Consider the following 14,839-nt stretch of genomic DNA (forward strand, 5'->3'; position numbering starts at 1 on the left):
TCAGGGATTAGCTGCAATCATTACAGGAGAGAATGAAGGGATTGGAAGCATGCAGTGGAATATGTTTTTGCTTTGCAAATGAACAGTCAAGAGCTGACTATAATTTTCTGACTTGGATGTCTGTACACAGCTGGATTTATTTTTATTACAGTTTTGGATAGGAGGAAAGAAAGAAACCTTCCACTCCAACTCTGATGTTAGGCATTCAGATTCATAGGTAGATATTACTTTAATTGTATAACTATGGGGAAGTTTTATAATGTTGTTCCTCAGCCTCCTCAGGAAGAGGCTTGGAATGACTTTCCTCTGGTAATTTGTTGCTTCCCCCTAATTTACTCAAGAGTTTGCTCTTGTTGATTATTTGCTATTAGAACACATGGGAACAACATTTTTTCAAAAATATTACTAAAAATAAAAAACTGAAATTTCTGGTGCTATTGACTTATACTTGTAATCCTAGCTAATCAGGAGGTTGAGATCTGAGGACTAGTGTTCAAAATCTGCCTAGGAAGAAAATACCATTGCCACTGTTACCTCCAATTAACCAACAAAAAGAAGACAGAGGAAGTGTGGCTCAGGGTATAGAGCACCAGCCATTACTGATGTGTATTCAAAAGTGAAAGACCCCCAAGTTCAAATTCCAGTACTAGTGTGCATGCCCACACACACACACAACTAAAAGAGTTTGAAAGACCCCAGCCTTGTGCCAGTGGCTCATGCCTGCGGGCCTACCTGCTCAAGAAGCTGGATTTTGAAGATCAAGAGTTTGAAGCCAGCCGGGACAAGAAAACTTGTAGGAATCTGATCTCCAATTAACTATTAAAAGAGCTGGAAGTAGAGCTGTGGCTCAAGTGATAGAGCTCTAGCCTTGAACGAAACAAAATAAAACAAACAAACAAAAAAAAACATGTCAGTACAGTGCCCAGGCCCTGAATTCAAGCTCCAGGATCAGCACAGGTACTTGCGCGCTTTACACACACACACACACACACACACACACACACACACACACACACACACACACACACACACACACACACACACACACACACACACACACACACACACACACACACACACACACACACACAGGATTGACAGATGTCAATGACCAGATTAAATGTCAGAAATGATACTGTTTCTTCAGAAGGGAGAAAGTAGGTTGATTCATCTGATGAAACAGAAAACAGAAAGAAATTAAAACAAAATAAACCTTTCATTTCTAATGTCCAGGTCAACAAAATTATACATGGGTTATAAGTAAAATTTCCTTAACTATGTTTTCTTATCCTAGATTTTGTTTCAATAAATCTCAGAAAGATTTAGTAGCCTTATTATTGGAGAGCTACCTCTGCTCTAAAGATGAAGAGGCATTGGCCTTTTCTTGTCTCACGTTTCTTGTGTACAAAAGTTGAAGAAAAAAAAGAAACAACACTCCACTTGGAATGGCATTTCTATTCACCCTTTGTGGTGCTGGCAGTAGTGAAAGAAAGGGCATCAATTGCAGTGCCAATCTCTATTAGAAGAATTAGAGTGACACCTGAACAATGTGTTTCAAAGCCTGCAACCACCCACTTTTGTTCATGAACAACTTAGAAAGAATTTAAACTAGTGACCTAAAATTTGAAAAGCGTCCATCAAATTACCTTCCAAAGACTTTTTGTAGTCAGAGAACACATGAGAGACACTCTGGTTGCCCAGAGGCTTCTCTCCAGTGGTATTATACAGCCAAGGCAGTACTTGCTTTCGAGTGACCCAGAAATACATAGAAGAGAAGAAGCTGCCTTCAAAATTATCTGCTTTGATTGACATGGCTCTTTTCAGACAACAATTCTTGTTTTGTTCCTTATGTATGTTCCATTTATTTGATCCGCAAGTTACTTGAGGGTCTGTGATTTTTTTCCCTCTCTATTAATACTGCCTTGTAGGCTCTGAAGTGATGGCATTCCATAGGAAAAAAAGGGTACCCTACCTCTGCTTTCTTGGGCCTCTTCTTTTGATGAGAACTAGTTTTGATTGTTTTAATTGTTTTCATCCAGGATTGGTCAGATCTTACTTAAAATTTTGACTGTATTTATTCTTGACTTAGCAGTAAAGCCTGTAATAATGTTGTACAATGTTGTCAAATAGCACCAGAGAGCTAGCTATCGATGCCTTCTAAGTCTCTGCTTGACTTTGCTCAAAGTGTGCATAGGTATTCCACAGACATTAGTAAATGCCCCCCCGAAAAAAAAAACCCAGCAACAACAACAAAAATTATTACTGTCTTCCACTTCTGAGATGGTTGCTGAGCATTTGTCAACACATTTGAGACATTGAACTAATTTTTTTCCATTATGAAATCAATCAAGTATGGAAACTCTATAACAGGCTCTTCTTTCTTTGTGTCTTTGCATTTTTAGCTAAACACACAGACATACAAATATACACCTACTAAAGTTAAAGCAAGGCTATCAATCAGGATCATATGCTATAGTCAAATACATGTTGCCTTTTTTGAACTTGTAAGAAAATTATTTCTTTTCAGATTGTCTGTATATGTGTATCATTGTCCTCATCAAAGCTACTAGCATAGTCATTTTGTAGAGATAAAATTACCCTTAATCATCATCATCACCCTTATCATTCCCATAAAATAAAAATGGCTAATATTTAATAGGTACTTAATAATTGACTACTATTTAAAGTCTTACTTTAAATTTTACTATTTCAATAAGAAGAGTTTGAGAGATCACTTTTAAGTTGCACACCCATAAGGACTATCCCTCCTCCCCTTCTGTTTTGTTGTTGTTGTTGTTGTTGTTGTTTAATAATTTCCATTTTCTTTCAAAATTATGGAACTTTTATCAAGGAAAATTTTCTAACAATAAATAATAGCATACATTCAAAATCAGTTGATTAGGCAGAGTTTGATGAATCAGAATTTTGAACACGTTTTTCTTAATTGTAGATTTTTTGTCTTTACCATATTATATCTTGATTATTTTTATGATTTTGTTATCACCTTTTCACTTACTTACCAATTGTAATAGGTTAACATGCTTAAAAATAGTTTTAGCCCATTATATATATATACACACACATATATACATATATATGTATATATATATATATATATATGCACTGCTCTTCTCTCTCACATTTTACTAGACTTTTGTTATTTTCATTGACATGTACTTATTTATGAAACTGAGTGGCACTAAAAGCCATTACACTTTATGTATGTCATTGTTGATTTATAAAGGAAATAAAAATAAATATAGTACTGAATGACAAAGGGATTAAACAACTTTTTTGTTGTTTTTATAGGTTTACATAAGTAATTTGTGAAAAAAATCAGCATAAACAATAATATGTAGAATCTATATGTAGATCTCAATGCCAATAGCATTGCTAGCTCTCTTTTCATGTCTTTGTTCTTTGTCTTTTCCATGTGCTGGGATTTAATTCAGTGTGCAAGTTCTTGCTCAGGTTTCTTACTCATAGGTTGGGCTCTACCCCTGGAACCACACATGCAGCCTGGTTTTCAGCTGAGTAATTGAGGTCACCATCTCCCAGATTTTATTGATGAGGCTGGCTTCAAACTATGATCCTCCAGGTCTCAGCTTCCTCAGCTGGAAATACAGGCATAAGCCCCAGGCGACTCTGCTCTTGGAAAAAGGCAATTGAGATAACATGTAAAGGACATAGTGCTGATAAAGAAAAGAATTAGTTCATGTTAGTTATTTTAATTATCCTACAAGAGAAAAAAATAACATTTTTCTTATACGAGTTAACACATAAGAGATGTGTGACTAAAGTTGAGGAAGAAACTCTGGAAACTTGAAAACCACATAGGTAAATAAAATGTCAGAGTATACATGACAATAGGTATATTCCATAGATGATACTTCATTACCTTTACTGGTTCCACTGAAGAAAAATGACCACTAATGATTTAGTAAATGATATCACAGTCTAGAAACCAAGATATAGATGTCAAGGAAATCATTATTTAACAAAATTATCAACCTAAAATTTTAATAGGACTTCAGTAATTACAGAGAGCCTTGAAGTTTCCCTAACTTCAATGCCTCCATAAAAAGAGGGAAACAACTTTTCATTGTCAGGCAGAAAACTTTTGGAGAGGTCAAATTCCAGGTACTCTCTTCATACATCCAATCCTAGTCTATATGAGCTTGCCCCTGTCCAGTACAGCCTTTCTGAACCACTGATGTTTGTTAAGTATCTTCAGCTTGCCTTGGAATTACCAGCAATACTTTTAATAGCTGAAGCTAGCTAGATATTGTCTTTCTTTCTAAACTTAATTTATTATTTTGGTTATGGTTTACCATTGTTTTTAAGAGAGAAGGAAAATGTTACAGCAGCTGTCAATAAATATTTTACTAAGTCTATTGATTCTGGGAAGATTTAATTTAGCCACTATTTTGGAATTCTGGTTACATCGTACAGTGAATTGAGTGACTTTGCTAGTTTTCCTGGCTTCTTTCTGCTAGAAACTGCAATCTCAGGAAAAGTAGTTCAAAGACAAAAAACAGGAGAGTGTAGAAAATAGCAAGTCAGACCAAAGTGTTAATGTTAGCATCTCTGGTAACTGGATACAAAAATAAACAAACCATTCATTACTTGAATATAAGTGTAGAAAATATTTCATCTGCTTCTCTATGTTTTCTTTTATCTTCATGTATTTTTCTTGTGTTTTAAATAATAATTTCAAATCCTTAGAATTTAACCTATGCTCCTCAGGGAATTACTATTCATAGTCCTGAAGAAAACTTCCTGCTGCCTTGATCTCCCTACAGAATCAATTCTTCGCCAGAATGGTTTTAATTAAAGGCAAGCTATCTTATAACAGGCCACTTGACATTCTCAGGTCTTTTTGGAGGTGCTAATTGTATATTAACATCTAATATCCTGGGTTTTTTGTTCCCTTTATTTTTCTTTTTTTAAATTTTTTAAATTTTTTATTGTTTTTTAATTGTGAAAATACTGTACAGAGGGATTACAATTACGTAGGCAAGGTAATGAGTACATTTCTTATTAACCATTGTTGCCTCCTCCTTTGTTTTCCCTTCCCATCCCTTCCCCTCCAATCCTAACCCTCTTGTGCCAAAGTTGTAAAGTTCATTTTCGACATAACATCTTGTGCATCTCATTGATGCAATGGGTCCACCTGTATCCCTATTTAAACAATTTGTTTTTTCCCTTCCCTTCCACAAATTATACCAATATCAAATACAGTGAAAACAAGGTTTATACCATGGGGGAGGAACATACAAAGCAATAAAGAAATATCTTATAAATATTTTAGAAACAATAGCAAGAAAGAAAAAAAAACATTTGAGTTCTTAACTTGGAGTTCATTTCTCTTAACATCAATTTATCTGACCATTTCTGCTTGTCTCAGACATACATTGGTTATTGAAAATAAGGGAAACCATGGGACCTATGTTTTTTTTGGGCCTGGCTTACTTCACTTAATATAATTTTCTCCAAGTCTTTCCATTTCCTAACAAATGGGGCAATGTCATTCTTTCTGATGGAGGCATAGAATTCTGTTGTGTATATATACCACATTTTCTTACTGAGGGGCATCTGGGTTGGTTCCATATCTTAGCTATGGTAAATAATGCTGCACTAAACATAGTTATGCTGGTAGCTTTAGTATGGTCTTGTTTGTGATCATTCGGGTAAATGCCCAAAAGTGGGATTGTTGGGTCATAGGGGAGCTCTATGTGGAGTCTTTTGAGGAAATTCCATACTACTTTCAAAAGTGGTTGAACAAGTTTACACTCCCACCAACAATTCAGCAAAGTCATAGCAATCAAAACAGCTTGGTACTGATACAAGAACAGACCTCAGGAACAATGGAATAGAATTGAAAAACCAGAAATGAACCCACAGACCTATAGCCATCTAATCTTCGATAAGGGAGCTAAAAAAAAAAATAGAATGGAAGAAAGACAGCCCTTTCAGTAAATGGTGCTGGCAAAATTGGTTAATCACTTGTAGAAACTAAAGCTAGATCCTTAAATATCACCCTGTACCAGAATCAACTCCAAATGGATCAAAGACCTCGGAGTCAAAGCAGATACTCTGAAAACATTATAGCATGGAATAGGAGAAACCCTAGGTCTCCTTGGCACAGGCCGAAATTTTCTTAAAAGAGACTCAGAAACACAACAAATCAAAAAAAAAAAAAAAAGGTTGGACAAATGGGATTGCATGAAATTGCAGAGCTTCTGCATGGCAAAGGACATAGCTAGCAAGATCAATAGAAACCCCACAGATTGGGAGAAGATCTTCACTAGTCATACAACGGACAAGGGTCTCAAATCTAAAAATATACCTGGAACTTATAAAATTAAATCCCCCCCCTCAGTGGTAGAGCACTTGCCTTGCATACATGAGGCCCTGGGTTCGATTCCTAGCACCACATAAGCAAAAAGAAAAAAGCCAGAAGTGGTGCTGTGGCTCAAGTGGTAGAGCGCTAGCCTTGAGCTGAAGAGCTGAGGGACAGCGCCCAGGCCCAGAGTTCAGGCCCCACGACTGGACCCCCCCCAAAAAAAATCAAATGCCCCAACAACAAATCCTCAAAGAAACAACTGCCCAATAAATAAGTGGGCTAAAGACTTACAGAGAAACTTCTCTGAAGAGGAAAGAAGGATGGTCAATACACGCATGCAGAAGTGCTCAACTTCCTTAGCCATAAAAGAAATGCAAATCAAAACAACATTGAGATACCACCTAACCCCAGTTAGAATGGCTATAATCAAGAACTCTTATAACAACAGATGCTGGAGGGGATGTCGACAGAAGGGAACCTTCCTGTTTATTTTTTTCACTAACATTTCTTTTGAAAAAAAGGACATATGTTCGTCCTGAAGATGATACAGGAGTTTATGATTCATGAATGCTGAACACCTGCTGTAGGTACAGTGTCAATAGGCTTCATACTTCAGAATTTACACTGTCATTTATATTATAGGGATTACTTTGAATATATTATTTGGAGATTTAATCTTCTATCTTCTAAGAAGCTTTTCTCTAAGCTAAAGTCTTACCATATAGATGAACACTGAAGATTGTACTATGGGAAAGTCATTCCCCCTTTAATTACTTATTAGAGGATTTACCAATTTTATATGTGATCCTGCCATTGATAAGTATCAGGAATAGAAATCTCATTGATTTTCCTCTTTGTTTTCTGTACATTTAGTAGGACACTTCTTTGTATATCTTTCCAATGAGACACAGGGCATAAATAAGTGAACACTGACATTGTTCATCTAATTCTACAGCATAATTCTACATTTTGTATGAAGTATGGATAGGTATATATGACTATATAGAAGATGAGAGAGGAAAAGAGAGAGAAGGAGAAAGTCAGAGAGGGTATCTCTTCATTTCAATTATATAATTTTGCACAAATCAGCCCCGATTAATGGTGAACACTTTTCTTATTTAAAGTAAATATATTGATGTATTCAAAATTTTTTTCCAACTCTTTTGGGAAATGAGGAAAGGGAAACAACAGAATGGATTGTTTTAATTATAATATGAGGTACTTATTGGAAATGCCATGGTGAAACTCCTTGGTAAAATTAGTACACACAGAATAAGAAATGATTGTTAGGAAAGTAAAAAGGTTCTGTTCGGGGTGGAGCATAAGTGGAAGAGGAGGCAAAATAAGAGAGGACAAATTGAGATAAATAAGGACATATATGAAAATGGAACGATTACACTGGTATTACAGGTACATTGGTAACTTGATATATTGAGAGATGCCTGACTGAGGGCCTTTCGTTTCCAATTCCCAAGGCTTAAAATGCTCCTTTTCCAAGCATTCACATCATTTGCTTTTGTCTTGCTTACAGGTTTATAGTTGGAAATTTTCTTCTACATAAACGTTCATAACATGTAGAAACACTATACATTCCTTACACATTTTTTCCTGTTTGCTGTCTAGAAAACCCGAAGGCATTATTTTATTCACTTTTTTTTTATTTGCCTTTTTTTTCTTTTTCTTTTTTACTGTGAAAATACCATACAGAGGGGTTACAATTACATGGGCAAGGTAATGAGTACATTTCTTATCAAGAATTGTTGCCTCCTCCTCTGTTTCCCCTTCCTATCTCTTTCCATCTCTATCCCCCCCCCAGTCTTTGGCAACTAGACCAGTGCCAGAACAGAATGCTGTGTTGTAAGTACAGATAGGTTTTCCTGCAAACGACAGATACGGTTTATGACTAAATGATGACATATTACCTACATAAACAACATTTGCTTTATGCTTTCATTAACTCTAGGGAAGCTAGGATACTTCCCTAGCTTAGCTATTATATATAATACTTCAGAGAACATTGGCATGCATGAGTCTTTACTGTGGCATACTTTTTATCAGATGTATGCTCAAATTGGTATTGGTGAATAAAATTTCAATTCTGTTTGTTGTTTTTTTCAGTAACTACCATACTGGCTTTATATATAGATACATTTTCCATACTCTCAGTATCATGTACTGTTTATTTTCTTGATGATCACCATTCTGACCCCAGAGAGTGATGAAATCTCATTGTTCTTTCAATTTCATTTCCTTTAAGACAAAAGATATCAAGCATATTTTTGTGAATGCATTGGTGTTATGTACTTCTATCTAGAATTGTCTGAGATTATCATGTTAAATGAGTAAGCCAAGTACGGAAGGACAAAGGCCACATATACACAATCTAGTCAGAGAAAGAGAGAGCGAGCATATGTGTGACATAATTCAAACTGTAGGACTATGTGAGACTGATTGTCAGGGTAAAGGGAAATAAAAGAAATGATGAAAGGTGAATAACATCCAAACACATATGCTATTTTGTTATTTCCCAAAATGCTGAAATAAGATTACAGGATGACCCACTGTAATGAGATATACAAGATATTATGCTGAAAATGAAGTTTACAACTTTGGTTGGAAGGGAGGAGCTCCTCTTGTAGGAGCTGGGAAGGTGGCTCAATGGTAGAGTGCTTGCTTGTCTTGCATGCATGAGGCCCTGGGTTTGATTCCTCAGCAGCACATAAGCAGAAAAAGCCAGAAGTGGCACTGTGTCTCAAGTGATAGAGCTCTAGCATTAAGGTGAAGAGCTGAGTGACAGCGCCCAGGCCTAGAGTTCAGGCCCCAGGGCTGAGACACACACACACACACACACACACACACACACACACACACACACACACACACATACACACACACACACACACACACACACACCTCTTGTAGCACATGTATATATATATATATATATATATATATATATATATATATTTGTAATTGTAAAGATACTGTACAGAGGGGTTACAGTTACATGAGTAAGGTAATGAGTATATTTCCTTTGGAGCATTGTTATGCCCTCTTTTGTTTTTCCCCAACCATCCCTTCCCTCCCCACCTCCCCAACTCCTCCTCCCCACCCCTCCGAAGTTGTAAAGTTTGTTTTCAACATAGTGTCTTGTACATTTCATTGTTACAATGGGACAACCTGTATCCTTATTTCAGCATTTTATTATTTCCCTTCCCCTCCCCAAATTAGAAAAATGTATATAGAAGATGTGGGGCACCAATTGTTACTTCTTTTTCATTTCTGTACCCTTTCGCTGATATGTAAGTTTATCTGATTTGGGGAAGGGAAGGACAATCACAGAAATAGCAGGATAAAGGGTGAATTCATTCAGTTGTGATACTATTTTGGAAATGAACTATACAACTTGAGGTACTGGGGATTGGGTGGGAAAAACCTGGGAGAAATTAGGGAGGAGCTAACATTGTTCCAAAAGAAATATACTCATTTCCTGACCTATGTAGCTGTAACTTTTATATTAAAAAATAAATAAAGGTAAAGAACACAATGAGCATAAGTAAAATATAAAATACCAGAAAAGAAATACACAAGTTTCTGTACGAAAATGGAATAAGAAAATTCTCTAGAGCTGTTGAATAAGAGAGAATACAGTGTACTAATCTCACTAAAGCACTTAGTCAGTGTAACAGGTTCTTTTGTCCACTAGTGAGTAGTGAACAAGAGAAAGGCAAATGGAGAGGTGAAGAAAGGTGAATATGGCATAAGTACTGTGTGTGTGTGTGTGTGTGTGTGTGTGTGTGTGTGTGTGTGTGTGTGTGTGTGTGTGTGTGCGCGCGCAAATAGGAAAAGGCAGCCTGTTAAAATTGTTTAAGGGGGAAAAAGGTGGATGAGGAAGACTGATAAATGAGTTTATTTTCTCAGGAGATGCTGTATGCATATATGGAAAATCAAAATGAAATGCCTTTGTATATCTAACATAAGCTAATATAAAACATAAAAATGTGATAGCTGTCAGCATAATCTGATTTCTCTCTTTTAGGGACAATTCATAGGTTCATCTAATTTCAAGTTCAGCTACAGCTAAGGTTTCAAACAGCACCATCAGTTTCTGGCATTTTCTTCTACCCTTTCTATATATGGTAAAGGTAGTGAGTAAATACTGAATTTTCTGAATTATAAAGTACCGCAATGCCCTTTTCAAAGTCCAAAAGGTCAACTTAAAGTAAATTAGTAGATTTATAAATGAAGGGCACTTTTAAGAAGATTTATATTAACATTTATGCTAATAGTGATGTTTTTATGTTCTTATAATTGCATACCTTTATAATTTATTGCTGTCCTTTTATAAATTAAAATGTATGTACGTGTGTGCATGTCCATGTGTGTGTTGGGAAATGAGTAGTTAGCATAGGATACAATAGCATATGTCAACTTTATGTAGGGGAATGCTGAAGGCTCCTGTGAGAAAGTATGCATGTTGGTATACATAAACAATATCTAGCTACCTTTCTCCACACCAAGTATACAATGCTCAAAGCAAGCTTGTACTGTTTTGAGACTCAGGGACTGTCAAATTTGGGTCAGTGGGCCTACATGCTTTGCTGCCCTCAGGGAAAGGTATGCTTCTGGAATGTGAGAGGACTCAACAAGGGCTGAAACTACCCAATAGACTATTGTGTGATTTGGAGCCAGCACATCTTCAACAATGGCATTTCTGCCTTTATGCAACATGCCTAAAAATGTGTCTCACAGTCAGGACAGTTCATGTTCTCTCTCTGTCCTTAAACAGAACCCATAGTGACTGTTACGAATGTTTGAGTTTGGATTTTGAGAAATCCCAGTGTATGTCCAGTTCTCGACTCATATAAGAGTCAATTTTGCCTAAAGTGTTTTTTTTTTCTCCCTGAGAAATGGCAGCCCAATTGCTGCTTTCAACAGTATGAAGTATGTTAAAGTCACAGGTAAACTCTGACGTGAGGATTTGGAGTGTTAGAAAGGGTTTTCAGTTTCCCAGCTAGCCCAAATCACTTTCATTGTGAGAAACAACAACAAAAAAGCTTTTCATCAGGTACTAAGGAAAATTCACCCTAACTATGTCATTAACAATAGTAGTCACCTTTGCACTTTCAAATTTATATGAGGCTTTCTGAACTGCAGATGAACTGTAACACTGACTTTAATATCCTTGAGTCTCCTAGGTTTACAGCACCTGTAAGTATGCATTCCAAATTTAAAACAATGGTCTTTTCTTTCTGCCCTGAAATATTGGGGTCTGTAATTGGAACATGTTGAGACTCATGGAAATTAGCACATTAGATATTAACTAGAATTTGTTTCCCCACCAGACTAGAAAACTCAATCAATAGACCTGGAGTAAACTATGGAAATCAGTAAGTGGGTTTTTAAGTGAGTAACACACTATCAGATACAGTGATTCTGGCTATGGGAAGCATACAACCTGGATTTCATGGGATGGCCTTAATTTCAAAAACTATGTGTTTTGTTCCACCTCCAATTAAACTGAGTGCTAGATGACACATTTTGAAGTTGATTTAAAGGAGTTGATCTCCTTTGGGTCTTCTATAGACATTTTTCAGGGTCTATTGTCACTATTAGGAAGCAGCTACTTTTGACACCTGTGAATGACAGAAGATAGAGTCCAGTGATGCTCTTCAGCACCATCAGTACATCCTGCATTCCCACAAAAGAACAATTCATTCAGAACTATAGAAACAAACAAAGAATAAGGGCTTTGGGGAAATGGTCACCAGAACAACAAATTACAACACAAGAACAATGGAATCTTACAAACAACTGCAGAGGTACTGTGTATAGCAATGGAGCTGTATTTGAGGGTGGTGATGAAGACGCACGTTAAATGTGTCTTGACCTATTTCCTGTCTTGTTTTAAGTTTTGTCATTTCTGCTGTGAAAGCACAGTTGTTTTCAGGGTTGTAGGAAGAAAATTGGGAACTTCCCATTTCTGGCTTCATCTTTGTAGAAAATGATGAAGGTCAATTTTACTAATTAACATCATCTTTTGATGGGGTTATGATTATGGGTAAAAGTGACAATATTCATTTTTCCTGAAGATAGATGACTCTGTATGATTAATAGAATAATTTGAAATCTCTGTACCTGTTTGACATAAGGAACTTTTGTTGTTGCTGTTCTGTTTGTTTCCCTACCTCTTTTAACTGGACAGTATTAAATAGCTGTGCTATCCCTAAAATTAACTTTTAACAAAGGACTAATTGGAATGTACATAATGTTTGGGCAACTATAAACTAGATACTAATATTTTCATAGCAGTCATTAAGACTACCTTAGGTAACTTGGCAATAAATGGTTCTTACTGTGCTGTTTTTTAAATAAAACCTCACCATTTACTGCATGTCCTAAGCTATTTATTGTTCCAAAGACTGCCAACTCTTGTTGATTATAGCTTAAACATGCAAATGCTATGATTTTCCTGAGATTGTGATGAAGAGGTAGAAACAGAAACTATGCTCCTGAAGCACACTCAACAAATACCTAATCAGAAGCAGTTTTTGAGTGAAAACAACAGGAGAGCCAATTGATCTTGAGAAATGCCTATGGATTGGTTTTATTTTGTTGTTTTTTGTTTTTCACTTAACTACCAGGCATTTGTTGAGTTGCAGCTGAGAAAACAATTTATTTTAGATTATAAATAGGAAACAGAATATTTACAATGGAAGGCTTAAGAAAACTGAAGAATTTGACTATAGATTTCTTATTCCTGTTTTGAATAACTTTTTGTTCTTAAACATGGATTCACTAAATCCAATAATGGTCTTAGAAAAACATGAAGTTAAACATGTCTTTTTCATCCCTGAATTTTTTTCTGCTCACACATACATGTCTCACACACAAAAAAGGAAAGCTGTCCTCCAAGACACCTTTAGACTCAGAAAACACATTTCAGAGGTGGAGGTAGAATTATCTAGCAATAAGTTTGACTCAGCACATTAAGAGTTTCTTCTGCCCCCTCCCAAAATAAAAGCAGTTTGTTTTGGTTTTGATAAACAAACGGTGAGAAAGTGCAATAAACAAATGGTAAGAAAGTGCAATAAACAAATGGTGAGAAAGTGCAATAAACCTTGAGTGCCATGACCCATAGTCCTAATTTAACTACAGTGCAGAGACTTAGAATCAGAGGCTCTTTCTATGAGACATGATGGAAAATTCAACGAATAATGCTTAAAATAGCAAGCTAATTATATTTATCTACTTTATCCTTCTTTTTCTTTGATTTGTTTTATTTTTGAAATTAATCTATGTGCATTCATAAATGTTTCCCTATACATATACAGATATGTATTGGGGATATATATGGTCAATAATGATTATAGACACATTCATATATGTGTGTATGTTTACATATCACACATAATCTGCATATACACAAGGTACACAGTAGATTTTCCACAGCCACAAACACACAATTTTACTTATGCTAACTTGTCTTTGGAAATTCTATAAAAATTACAGAAAACATGTAAGCTTGACATTAAAAAATTCCATGAAGAAATATCATCATATTACATTAGTAGCAAATATTTCAGTTGTAATTTCCATAAAACATTGACTTTTGTATAAATGTGACTCAGTCATGAAAAGCAGAAAGTAATCTTGATATGCTCCTAGATTTTAACAACGTTGGGTAACATGCTACTTTCCCCAGTTCTCTAGTACTGTTCTTTCTAGAAAGGTAATCCTCCTAAAGGTCTTCATTGCCTTCTAAATTATCATGTTGGAGATCAGGTTCAAAGGTATGAATTTTGAGACAACACATTCAATACAAAACACTATTCCTATCAATCATTTCAATGCTTGAATTGTCCCCAAATTGATCTTGCTGACCCCATTCCAACAATTCACATGTTCTTCTAGAACATAACCATCACTTTTGGAGTATTCTGCTATGCTGTTTTTTAACAAGATGTTACAGATTTATTGTGTATATTTTTAAAATTTCTATTCTTGGAATTAACCATTTATCAAGTTCTGGTTTCTGGGGTGGGGGGGTGGAATTTTTACACATAAACCATATATTCCTCTCACCATTTTTATCACAATTTTGGTAGTAGCTGAGAGACAGACAACAGTCAGACAGACAGATACCTACATGTACACACAGAAAAGGGCATATTGATTCAAAGAATTTGGCAGGACATAGACACATAGAGGCTTGGGTTATGTAGACATCATTTCAAGGAAAGGGCACACCACACACACACACACACACACACACACAAACACACACACACACACACACACACACACACACACATAGATATGAGGGAAAGGAGAAAGAATGATAGCATGATTGTTTTTAAAGAAATTTCATCAATTTGTTGATTGAAGGACAAAACATATTCTGGATAATTTGCATTTTTAAGTTTGCTAAATTTACCTACCAAGAAATGCCAAAAACAGAAATTTATTACTGTGCAGAGACTTAGGTTTTCA

General features: G+C 35.7%; 1 protein-coding gene across 3 annotated transcripts in view; it reads left to right on the forward strand.

The window, feature by feature from the left end:
- Window positions 1-14,839, forward strand: part of Pcdh15 (protocadherin related 15) — a 620,145-nt gene that overhangs the window by 435,106 nt on the left and 170,200 nt on the right. The gene's annotated exons all lie outside the window — the stretch shown is intronic.

Source organism: Dipodomys merriami, unplaced genomic scaffold (genome assembly GCF_024711535.1).
Source record: "Dipodomys merriami isolate MVZ:Mamm:240054 unplaced genomic scaffold, mDipMer1.0.p SCAF_14, whole genome shotgun sequence".
NCBI lineage: Eukaryota > Metazoa > Chordata > Mammalia > Rodentia > Heteromyidae > Dipodomys > Dipodomys merriami.